Below are 13,290 nucleotides of genomic sequence, written 5' to 3' on the forward strand. Positions count from 1 at the left end.
TGGATATTATGGTTTATATAATATTATATAATAATATATAAAAATATTTAATCAGAATCAGAATCAGGGATATACGCTACTTGTGATATGTCCTCAAAAAGATACCGGTCGACATGTCTGGATGTTTTGTGGCCCCTTTAAATAAAGTTCACAAAGCCAACGAACATTGCCACCTATTTCAAATACGTCAGAGCGTCCAGGAATTTTGACGCTCTCGCCGCCTCTGGTCTGAACGCACGGTAACATAGACGGTTTTATGCAAGGACGACATATTAGTAACAATATTCGATTAATCTTAGATTTAATTGATTATAAGGATTACATAACCAATAATAGTTACATTTTATTTATAGATATATACAAAGCCTTTGATACTGTAAAACATGAATTTTTATTTGACGTATTAGAATTTTTTGGTTTTGGTCAACACTTTAAAAGGGCAATACAAACTTTATATAGTGACTGTAATAGTTCAGTTAAACGTCCATGGGGAACTACTCGTAGATTTAGCATTTCCAGGGGCATAAAACAAGGAGACCCGGCGGCTCCTTTCTTATTCCTTCTGATCATGCAAACTTTGGCTCTATATATACACAATGACTCGTTTCAAGGCATCAAAATTATGGATAAAGAAATTAAATGTTGTCAGCTAGCTGATGATACAGCGATTTTTTTTAAAAGACATATCACAGGTTAAAAAAGTTATGGAATGTCTCAATATATTTTCTAAAGCTTCAGGTTTATCTTTAAATGTTAAAAAATGTATTCTTTTTCCACTTAAAGACAATGATATTCATTTAACTGAATTTGAAGGTATACCAGTTAGGGAGGAAGTTACGTACCTTGGTATCAATATCTGTAAAAATCAATTAGACAGAGTGAAATCTAATTTCCAACCTCTTATGGTGAAAATGAAAAAGAGATTTGATATGTGGCCCATGAGGGATTTATCACTCAAAGGTAGAGTTCTTTTGTCCAAAATGGAGGGACTGTCTCGTTTAGTATATCCTGCAAAAGTGTTAGATGTACCAACATCTTTTATTAAAAAAGTTGATTCAACCTTATTCAACTTTATATGGAAAAACAAGTCACATTATTTAAATAAAAATATTTTATGTAATTCTTATAATCAAGGAGGTTTAAATGTGCTTGATTTTGGTACTTCTAATACAATTTTCAAGTTGAACTGGATTAAACATTATATTAAGCATACTGATAAACTATGGTATATCATTCCAAATCTTATTTTTGAAAAAGTTGGTGGTATAGAGTTTCTTTTAAAATGTGACTTTGAGGTTAATAAGCTCCCCATTCGGTCAGGGCCGGCGCTACCTATAGGCGAACTAGGCAGTTGCCTAGGGCCTCGGCCTTGGAGGCGGGGCCTCCAAAACATACACATGCTTATCCACCAATCAAGAGCAGCAAAATACTATGCTGTTTGTCCACTGGATATAACAATGGTCATTCACCTGTAGTTAAACCAATTAATATCACCGTTTACATGCGAGTCACTCCCAACCTCTGAATTTATGAATGAAGAGATTGTAGATGAATAAAATCCAACTTTTCTGCAAATTTATCTGATGGTGCCGAAGCGAACTCATCCTTCAGGGGCTGTTAAGCGTAAGGCTAAGGAGGCACGCAAAGAAAGTGCAGCTCGTGATTCAGGTATCATCTATTTTTGAGTGATTGTAATGTATTGTAAAAAATAAACTGATTCTAACGATCAGCGTCATTTTGAGATAGATCTTTTGACGGTTATTTCCAGTTCAAAAGAGCGCGAGCACCGTTGATGGACTGAATTCGCTTCTGACACTTTGAATCCGGGCGTATAGCTACAATGCAGACTTTTGTTAGAAAAAAGAAATACGTTCTAAATGAACCGTCCAAAAGAGTCTGATTCGCGGAAATGAATCGGACTTCCAGTCACTGTTGGAGAGATAGAGGCGAATTCATGATTAACTGTTGAACTGAATCTTACAAAGGAGTCGATTCTCCTCGATGGAATCGATTACAACCTGTGGAATAGAATCTTGATTCCTAACGCCTCTGAATCAAGGAATCGATTCTTTTAGAATCCATTTCCAGCCCTAGTCAGGAGCTGACTCGCAAAATACTACAGAAAAAGTAAAGTTTGTCAGTCAAAGAGCAAACGCACTATACTAAAGCATTGTTTATTATGTTTTAAAACAGTCTGTATATCTTCTAAAACGCAGATGTTTAACTGCTCTAGTCTATCATAATAGACTATAGACCATAATAGACTTCAGTTTTTTCATAAGTATGCAATCTTAAGCATATGAATAAGCACACAATTACAGTTGACGAAATGAACTTGTCTTTTCACTTCCACTAGCAGCTGATTTGTGTATCATAAGGTATTTCTCTACAATACATACCTAATATGACTATATTTAGTCTATCAAAAACTCTGTAGGTGGCCATGGAATAAGAATAATAAGTGCTGGTTTTTTTTGTTGTTTACCTTAATTAAAGTTACATTAATATGCACATTTAAGTAAAAATATAAAAATACTGATAACAGGTTTTGTATAAATAAAATGGTTAGGATCATATTTGTTTTCAAGTCTTTTTTATTAAATACTGTTTTATTAAAAAGTTCGGGAGGAGCACATTCAGATAATCAACGAGATAAGAGGTATATATACTGCAGACTTACCTCTGTTCATTGACAGTTTATCAGCATCCCTCCACCGCCCCCATCTCCTCACTTTGATTTTTAATAATCTCTTATTGGATGTAAACAACACAATCCAAAATACAATGCAATCCAATGTAATACTGTGTAAATCTGGCCAAAATTCAGAGCCTGGAGCCCTCCCCTGGACAGCATGCGAAAAATACACATAATCTTTACTCTATTTAATTTGATGTAAGTGTGAACTCTTGAATTCTGAAAGGTGGAGGGGAGGAGGGCATGGCGGGGGGCCTAAAACATACATTTTGCCTAGGGCCTCCAAATGTCTAGAACCGGCCCTGCATTCAGTTATCCAATTTTCATAGACAGGCTCTTTTATGTTGGCTTCTTATATACAAACATAACTTTTCCCCCCACAAACAGTTAATAGGGAACAATAAAATGGTTAAATATAAGAATAAATCAATGTTTTACGACAATTGGGTTAAAAATGATATTCTAATGGTCTCACAATTGATAAATAACAAGGGTTTCTTACTTACATATACTGAATTTTTAAACATATTTGGGATTCCAGTATCTCCACGAGAATATAGTATTGTTTTTGATGCAATACCAGAGACTATTGAGAGGCAGTAGTGAACCTCATAAGCAATCAATGGATAAAAAACAGGTTTTGTTAAACGGTGTTGATATAAAAGATAGTAAATGTAATAATAAATTCTTCAGATGCTTGATTCACTGTCCTGCTACACCTCGAAATAAATATTTTTGGAATGAACATTGTGGAAATATCAAGTGGAGATCGACTTGGACCTATACTAATAAATATTGTATTAATAACAAAGTGTACAAATATACTTTAAAATTATACATAAAATTTATCCAACAAATGAGTTCATAAAATGATATAAAAATGACCTTTCTGAATCCTGTACATTCTGTAAAAAGGATACTGAAACTGTATTACATCTTTTCTTTGAATGTATGTATGTGGAGTTTTTTTGGATTGATGTGGAATATTTATTTAATATGTTGAGTGGAATTAAGATTAGTATAGAGAAAAGAGATTTTTTTTTTTTTATTATGAAAAAAAAAAGATATAGACAAGAGTCACGATTTTATGTTAAATTTGATCTTATTACTTGGTAAGTTTTACATACATAAATGTAAATGGTCTGAAAGGATACCTAATCTACCATTTAAAGCTGATATGAAGATTTATTTTGAAACACTGAAAGGACTCTCAAACCGCAAAGCAACCAGAACGATGGATATCCTCAAAGAATTAAATTCCTCTTCTTTATTTTAATTATACATGTATACCTCCTTGACATTGTTGTTTTTTTTCTTTCTTTTTTTTCTAATGTGTGATTGAGTGTTCTTTAATTTCATTGATATGAATGTTATCTGTAATGCTCTTCATATCTTATGATGATTTGTAATCATTTAGAACAGTATATATGAAACATTTGTATCTACTGTATTTTGTCATATAATTTTGGAAATAAAAAAAAAAATAAAAAATAAAAAAAAACTGTAACATAGACGTGAATGAGCTGCGCATGTGCAAACAGCGTTGTCCAGGACCAATCACGAATCTGTATTGTTTGCTCCCCTTTAGTTTTACATTTAAAGAGTTTAATTTGCCCGTTTATTTTTAAATATGCACATAGTGGTTTGTTATGGCTGAACGCTGTGTGAGAGAAAAGATAAGAAAGTTACCGGCGCTTCTAACTTTGATTGATAGATATTGGGAATTAATAGGGTATTTCGGTATGTACAGTGAGCACAGAGAAGTTATGTTTGATGTTAAATGTCATTGTAAGCTGTTTTGAAAGTTGAATAAATAAATAAAACTATTGAAAAAAAAGAAGAAAAAAAAAAACACACGTAAAGTTCGGACGCTATGCAAAATGCAAATGAGACGCGGTGACGTCACGAACATGTTAATGAGCGTATGACATCATCATTCAGCGACATTTAGCGACTTCTCGAGCAGGCAGTAGCTACTTTCCATTTAAACGAGTTGGCAACACTGCACAATCCTCATACAGTAGAAGATCCACATTTTGTCAGGGAGGGGAGTTTGTAAACGTATCCCCTTTTCTTTTAAGATCCTCTTTACTTCAGCGTCCGTCACCACTTCCTCTGTAACCTGCATTCCCTTTCATGACCTCCATTGTTATTCCCTCTTCGGCTTCCTCGAGTCTTTGATTAACCCTATTGATGATGTCTCCTTTGAGCCAATTGTTTCTTGTTATCTTGGCGAAAACCGTTTTCCTCTTCCTCTCTATTATTAGCTAGGAGATCCACGTTGCTAGCCTCAGAAGCGTCTTCCGTGTTTTGTATGTTTTTCTTGCCTTTAGCTTTGTTTTGCCTGTCTTTATCATGGTCCGGGGCTTTTTCGAGTAGGCTTGAGACATTTAAATGGCATAATAATGTTCGTTATGAGCCTTTTCGCCACTTTTGCGCCTTGTACGTAAGCTGCTATCGTGTTATCGCCCAAAACACAAGTTACCGAAACAGATCAATATTTAAGTCCTTTTTTACTTTAAACCTCAACTTTAACGTTCAGGTGTAAAAGTGAAACTAAACAGGTGCCACGTGACTTTCAGATGTAAAAGTGAAAATGGAGATTTATAGTAAAAAATTACTTAAATATTGATGTTTCTCATCCACAACTATCATATGGCTTCTGAAGACATGGATTAAACCACTGTATGTTGTATGGATTACTTTTATGCTGCCTTTATGTGCTTTTTTGACCTTCAAAGTTCTGTATGGGGAAAATGAATTAATTCATTTCTTCCATAGGCTTTTTATAAAATCCTTCATTAAAGAGTTGTAAGCCATGAACCAAACCAACCAGCTCCGAGGTGAATCGCAACATCACAAACTTTGTTTTGAGGCTAAATATTTTTGGGAAATTGAACATAAAGACAAAGGTACAAGGCTGTGTAGGTACCATCATTCATGAGGGCACAAACTACAATCCCATGAAGCTTCAATCTCCAATCTGCCTATATTGAACGAAATTGACTAGTAAGATTTGTTATTCGCAAGTTTTTCCACACTCTTTTTCTAAGTACATTTGAATGGCATATAATTAAGTAAAAACTAGCTACTTAATATTAATAAGTTGATAAAAGTGAATGAATAAATGCAACTTAAAAATTTCAGTTACAGTAACTTTTACTGACAAATCTGATGAACGTGGTCTTGAATAAATGTAGTAAAATTTAAACGAAAATTCTATTGGAACGTTTCACATTTGGAACCTTCCTAATAAACATGTTTAATTAATGACAAATGGAAGCTTTTCAATGGGAAGCTTAATTCATGCCATGTGGTCTATTGGACATCAGTGATGTCACATCACCATCTATTGGTGTCACATCACCATCTATTGGCACACTGACCTTAACCAGGGCTCCCACACGTCCTGGAAAACCTTGCATTGCAATGCAGTTTTCCAGTCATGGAAAATTTGAAAAATACCTAAATGTCCTGGAAAATAATTATTTGTCCTAGTATTCTAGTATAACAGAACTGTTTGACTGTGTTGCTAACAAGATTTTCAGATGTCACTATCATCAGACTCCACTAGACTAACCAATGTGCCATTCTTAAACTACTTGAAATTAATAATTATGTGACGTCCACCACTGCAGTTCCTCGAGCTCACCAGCAGAGGTCATTATCGCCTGAGTATTGCTCATTATGGGGCTCATTTACATATATAACTGGTGCTTTTCTTACTCTGTGTGAAGTCTTGATATTCTGTGGATTACAACTCTGAACCTAACACTCTGTTTCATGTTTGCCTGGTTATGAACTCTTGCCTGTTCATTTTTTGCCTGTTTCTGGAGTGGTGGTGGTGGCGTAGTGGGCTAAAGCACGTAACTGGTAATCAGAAGGTTGCTGGTTCGATCCCCACAGCCACCACCATTGTGTCCTTGAGCAAGGCATTTAACTCCAGGTTGCTCCAGGTTACACTCCCTGTAATAAGTGCACTGTAAGTCGCTTTGATAAAAGCGTCTGCCAAATGCGTAAATGTTTCTCTGACTGCTATTGGATTATCAACCCCACCTGCCTATTGCCTTTGGATCCTAATCCCTCCTCACCTGCTTTACAGAAGACTTCGCCCACACAGGATCCAGAGGAACTTCAACAAGCACACGCACAGCTCGCTTCACAAGTATCCGTGCTCACAGAACATCACAAGCAGCTGTGCAAATTTACGGCACTTACTAAGAAGCTTGTAAAAATTCATGCATCCTAACCCTCCTACTGCTTCTGCAGATGACGCCACTACTACGCTTGTGGCTGCTCCCACACACACTCTCTTACCCTCCCCGGGGATTCCTTGCTTGGCATTTCCCGACAAATTTCAGAATCTGAATCAGAATGAGCTTTATTGCCAAGTATGCTTACACATACAAGGAATTTGTCTTGGTGACAAGCTTCCAGTGCACAAACAATACAGCAACAAGACAGATGATAATAATAATAACAACACAAATGGAATAAAAAGTCAATAGAAAATAAAGTATATACAGAAATCTCTGGAAGTGTACAGTTCTTGAAGGGAGGTCAGGGGTCAACCAATAAGGAGTTGATGAGGGGGGTGGTGGGGGTCAATGTTGGGGTGATCCTCCTAAAGGCCACATTGAGCCAGCCGTTCAACCTCCCTTCTGTATACAGGCTCATCGTCATCTTGGATGAGGCTGATGACAGCAGTGTCATCTGCAACCCTCAGGAGCTTAACAGAGGGGTCCTTGGCGGTGCAGTCGTTTGTATACAGGGAGAAGAGTAGTGGAGAGAGCACACATCCCTGGAGGGCACCAGTATTGAATTGTACATGTGCTGGAAGTGAATTTCCCCACTCTCACTATCTGCTGCCTGTCCATTAGAAAGCTGGTGATCTACTGACAAATAGACATGGGAACAGAGAGCTGGTGTAGTTTAGTCTGGAGTATAGCTGGGATGATGGTGTTAAAAGCCAAACTGAAGTCCACAAAAAGTATCGTTGCATATGTCCCTGGTCTGTCCAGATGTTGCAGGATGTGACACAATCCCATGTTGACTGCATCATCCACAGGTGGTCCAACACAGTCTCTCAAATTATTTCATGACCACAGACATCAGGGCGACGGGCCACAAGTCCTGTGATTTTGGGTTTCTTTGGGACAGGAATGATGATTGAGCATTTGAAGCAGCATGGGACTTCACACTGCTCCAGTGATCTATTGAAGATCATTGTGAAGATGAGATCCAGCTGGTTAGCACAGGACTGTAGACAAGTGGGTGAAACACCATATGGGCCCTGTACTTTCCTTGTCTTTTGGTTTCAGAAGACATGGCACACCTTCTCTTCACAGACCTTAAGTGCAGGTTGAGTAGCAGGAGGAGGGAGGAGGGGGTGAGATTGGGTCTTTAAAATCTACAGTACAACACATTCGGGTCGTCAGCCAGTTGTTGGTCCACTACAGTGTTGGGGGTAGGTGTCCTGTAGTTGGTAAGTTGTTTCAGGCCACTCCACAATGATGCAGTGTTGTTAGCTGAAAACTTTGTTTTTCAGCTCATCAGAATAGCTTCTTTTAGCCAGTCTGATTTCCTTATTCTGTGTGTTCCTGGCCTGATTGTGCAATACTTTATCCCCACCTCTGTAAGCGTCCTCTTGCCTGACGAAGCTGCCTGAGTTCTGCTGTAAACCACGGTTTGTCATCATTGTATGTTAAATAAGTCCTAGTAGGAATGCACAGAAACCTCCTCACAGAAACTGATATATGATGTCACAGTGTCAGTGAGCTCATTCAGATTGGTGTCTGCAGCCTCAAAAATGCCCCAAACTGCGCAGTCAAAGCAGGCTTGTAGTTCCAGCTCTGCTTCATTGGTCCATCTCCTTACAGTCCTTACTACATGTTTAGCTGATTTTAGTTTCTGACTGTTGGTTGGAAGATGAACCAAACTGTGATCAGAGAGTCTCAAAGCTGCTCTAGGGACAGATATCCAGTACATTTCTGTTTCTGGTTGGACAAGTAATGTACTGTTTGTATTTGGGCAGTTCACATGTTAGGTTTGCTTTGATAAACTCCCCAAGAATAATAATAATAACCGAGTCTGGGTATTGTTTTCCGTGTCTGTGATTTGATCAGCCAGCTGTTGCAGTGCTGCGTTCACTCACGCATGTGGCGGTATATAAACACTCACCAGAATAAACTAGGAAAACACCCGCAGCGAGTAAAAAGGCTTACAGTTAATAAAGAGCCCTTCCAAATTAGGACAGTACATCTTCTTTAACGTTATTACATCTGTACACCAACTTTCAATGATGTAAAAGCATGTTCCACCGCCTCTCGTTTTCCCCTCTAACTCCACGATGCGATCCACTCTGAACAGCTGAAAACCTGGCAAATGTAACACGCTGTCCGGAATAGCTTCACTCAGCCAGATTTCTGTGAAGCACAAGGCAGCAGAGGTTGAAAAGTCTTTGTTTGTACAGGTGAGGAGATATAGTTTGTCTGTTTTGTTAGGAAGAGAGCAGAGATTCGCTTGATGAATACTCGGCAGCACTGTTCGAAAGCTGCACTGATGAAGCTTGACCAGTGCACCGGCTCGTGTCCCTCACATGCGTCTTTTTTTGCTCTCGCCTTTTTCTCCCCAATTTTGGAATGCCCAATTCCCAATGCACCCTAATTCCTCGTAGTGGCGTAGACGCCTCAATCTGGGTGGCGGAGGATGAATCTCAGTTGCCTCCGTGTCTGAGACCAACCCACGCATCTTATCGCATGGCTTGTTGAGCGCATTACCGTGGAGACATAGCATACGTGGAGGCTACACAACTCACCTTGCACCTCATCGAGAGCGAATCAAATTATAGTGACCACGAGGAGGTTACCCCACGTGACTCTACCCTCCCCTGCAACCGGGCCAATTTGGTTGCTTAGGAGACCTGGCTGGAGTCACTCAGCACGCCCTGGGATTCAAACTTGCAAACTCCAGCAGTGGTAGTCAGCGTCTTTACTCCCTGAGCTACCCAGGCCCCCTCGCCAGCATCTCTTAAACAACACAGCTGCACCTCTGACTAAAATGTCCAGAATAATCAAAAACTGGGAAGAAATTGTCTGGTATGTGCTGCCGAATGTTCAGCAGTTTGTCTGGTAAAACTGATTGGAAAAAGATTACTAAACACAGGATAAACAAACAAAAACTACAAAAGAATTGTAGAGCTCCACACCATGGCCCTACCCAGTGCAAGGGCTTTCATATGCAATGTACAATGTTTCTTGCATAACAACCTCATATGTATCCCACTAAAGAATCACAGGTAGCCTCTATCACCTCCTTCCTGACAGGGAGGGCACTGGACTGGGCCATGGCCATTTGGGAGAGGGAGAATTAGTTCCTTAAGGATTCATTCATGGAGTCATACCCATGCAGATCAGAAATGCCTGCTTAACCCCTAAGGAGAGACTACATTGCTGGCATCAGGGGTTATGTCTCTACTGTTGTCAACTTGGACATTTGCTCACCAACTGTCCCAATTGGCCTGATACACCTAGGCTCTGAATCCTTTTCATTTGATCTAACCAGCAATCAACTAGTGGTGTCCACTACCATCTCTTACAAATCTAACAAGAACTCCATTATTGCTTTAATTGATTCTGGTGTTGCTGGCAGTTTCATGGATTATAAAGTAGTCAAAGACTTGGACTTACTCCTTTTTCCTTGTGTTCCCCCCATATGCATCTCGCCGCTTGACGGACGTCCCCTCGGCTCCGGTGCCATAGAGCACATTGCAGAATATGTCACCCTGCAAGTTGGGATCCTTCACTCCAGCTACTGGTCATCAATTCTCCTCGAAATCCTCTGATCCTAGGTTTGAGTTTTATGGAGCGAGTGACAGACCTTAAGATGTTGCCACCAATGTCACCGATAATGTCTAATACACTAGGTGCACAACTCTCAGAGTTCAGGACACACTGGAATACATGCCACTACCAAGATAGTACAAAACTTCCTTGGGGGGCATTGGTGGCGGCTCAGGGTTACTGACCAGAAGGTCGGGGGTTCAAGCCCCAGCACCACCAAGATGCCACTGTTGGGCCCTTGAGCAAGGCACTTAACTCCAGGTTGCTCCGGGGGGATTGTCCCTGTAATAAGTGCACTGTAAGTCACTTTGGATAAAAGCGTCTGCCAAATGCATAAAATGTAAATTAAATGTAAATGTAAAACAAGTTCTGGTGGTCCACAGTACTTTCAGCTGTGTACTTGTGCACAGTCTAAATCTTTGACATAAGCAACCGCTGGATTACTTCAGCCATTACTTGTTCCACAACGACCTCATCTCTCTCCCGATTTCAACCCCAGGTTGGCTAACTCACCTAACTCACAGGTCCATGCCTCCCAAGGTAACACAACTATACTAGTGATTACTGTCCAAAGCATGTCGTCTCATCTCATTGAAGAAACCACCCACTGCTCTAGAAACAACCATCTTCCATAATGTTTTCCGCTTCTATGTCTTACCTGAGGACATTGTTTCTGACAGAGGAACCCAATTCACTTCACGGGTCTGGAGAGCTTTCTATCGTTCTGTTGAACATTAACATCAGCCTAACATCGAGGTACCACCCACGGTCAAATGAGTAAACAGAGAGACTCAATCAGGAGATCTAATGTTTCCTTCTCTCTTATTGTCATCACAACCAACACAAGTGGAGCTGTTTCTAACCCTGGGCAGAGAATGTGCAAAACCCACCGATAAAACCATTGACAAGTCTTACGCCTTTCAAATGTGTCCTGCGTTTTAGCCTACTCTCTTTTCCTGGTCCGGCAAACCATCTGACGTTCCAGCAGTGGATGATTGGATCAAGAGAAGTGGGCAAATGTGGTCCACCTCTGGCTCCCCAACTGAGACCTTGTTAGTGCATTTGGCTTTCCACTCGGGACCTACGTATCAAAACTTCCATCCAGAACATTAATCCCAAAGTACATGGGACCATTCAAAATAATTAAGCAAATCATTCCTGTATCCTACAGACATTTACTGCACTCTCATTATCTACCTTCCATGTGCCACTGCTCAAACTGCCAGAATTCATGTACAACTTCACGGACCGGGAACCTCCGGTTCCTCTCGTGATCATTGATGGAGAGGAGGCATACCAGGTCAGAACTCTCTTGGACTCTCGCCGTCGTGGACGCTGTTTGCAATATTTGGTGGACTGGGAGAGCGTGCTCATGTGTTCCAGCTGAGGACGTTCTCGACACTTTGCTGACCTGATTACAGAGTTCCATCAGAATCATCCTTCCTGCACCACAGTTTCGGGGCAGACCACAAGTAAGAGATCCTATTTGCATCAGGAGCCGCTTGAAGAAGGGGGGCTCTTTTGCATCCACCACTGTAGTTCCTCGACCCCACCAGCAGATGTCATCCTTGCCCAAGTATTGACACACCCTATACCTCAATTATCTCCCTATGTAGTGAATCAGTATATCATGAACACTAATCGGGCACTGGTAAGGGTACTGATCCACTGAACATTGGGACACTTCAATCACCTGCCACACGTTAACAAGCTTGTGCCTTGAACCGCAGCTGTTATTAATCAGCACCATCACTGTATAAATGACACTATCCTTCATTTTCCTTGGGAACACAGGGAGCAAGGTTGCTCCTTAGTTTTTACAGTGCATTGTGGGGTTTTTTAGGGAGCACTGAAACGATTTTGTGAATGGGACAGCCCTAAACATGGCCGACTCACTGATCAGTGCCCTGACTACTGAACTAGGGAACTGACCCACAGACTTCGATCCCTATCACCTCTTGCTCATTATGGGGCTCATTTACATATATATATAATTGGTGCTTTTCCTGCTCCGTGTGAAGTCTTGATATTCTGTGGATTACAACTCTGAGTTGTTTGCCTGGTTATGAACTCTTACCTGTTAATTGGATTATTGTCCTTGCTTGCTGTATTGGATTGTTTGCCTGTTTCTCTGACTGCTATTGGATTATTGACCCCACCTGCCTATTGAATTACCCTTTACGCCTGCCATTGTGTGTTCTGTCATTATAGATCCCAATCCCTCTGGTGGTGTAGTGGTCTAAGCACATAACTGGCAATATGGTAATCAGAAGGTCGCTGGTTCGAACCCCACAGCCACCACCATTGTGTCCTTGAGCAAGGCACTTAACTCCAGGTTGCTCCGGGGGATTGTCCCTGTAATAAGTGCACTGTAAGTCGCTTTGGATGCATAAATGTAAATATGTCAACTGGACGTGATTCACATTAGACAACAGTGCTGGAATGGTGGTTAGAAGGGCACAGACATGTTTTTATTTTTTAATTATCATTATTATCATCATTCTGTTTCTTTTGTGCAATCGCTACATGACTCACATTTAAGATACCAGTAGACAAGGCGAAAGAAAGAAAATGCAAATGATAAGAATAGGGTCCATGAGTGAGTGAATTCCTTACAGAAACACATTCTGAGGAAACAAACATTGATATTACAGCAATTCTTAAATATCTTACAGTGGAACTTGACAGAAGAAAGCACAGAAAAGAAAGTCATTTCAAGAACAACACTAATTGTTTCACAAAGTAATTATAATT

Source organism: Xyrauchen texanus, chromosome 3, assembly GCF_025860055.1.
Source record: "Xyrauchen texanus isolate HMW12.3.18 chromosome 3, RBS_HiC_50CHRs, whole genome shotgun sequence".
Taxonomy (NCBI): domain Eukaryota; kingdom Metazoa; phylum Chordata; class Actinopteri; order Cypriniformes; family Catostomidae; genus Xyrauchen; species Xyrauchen texanus.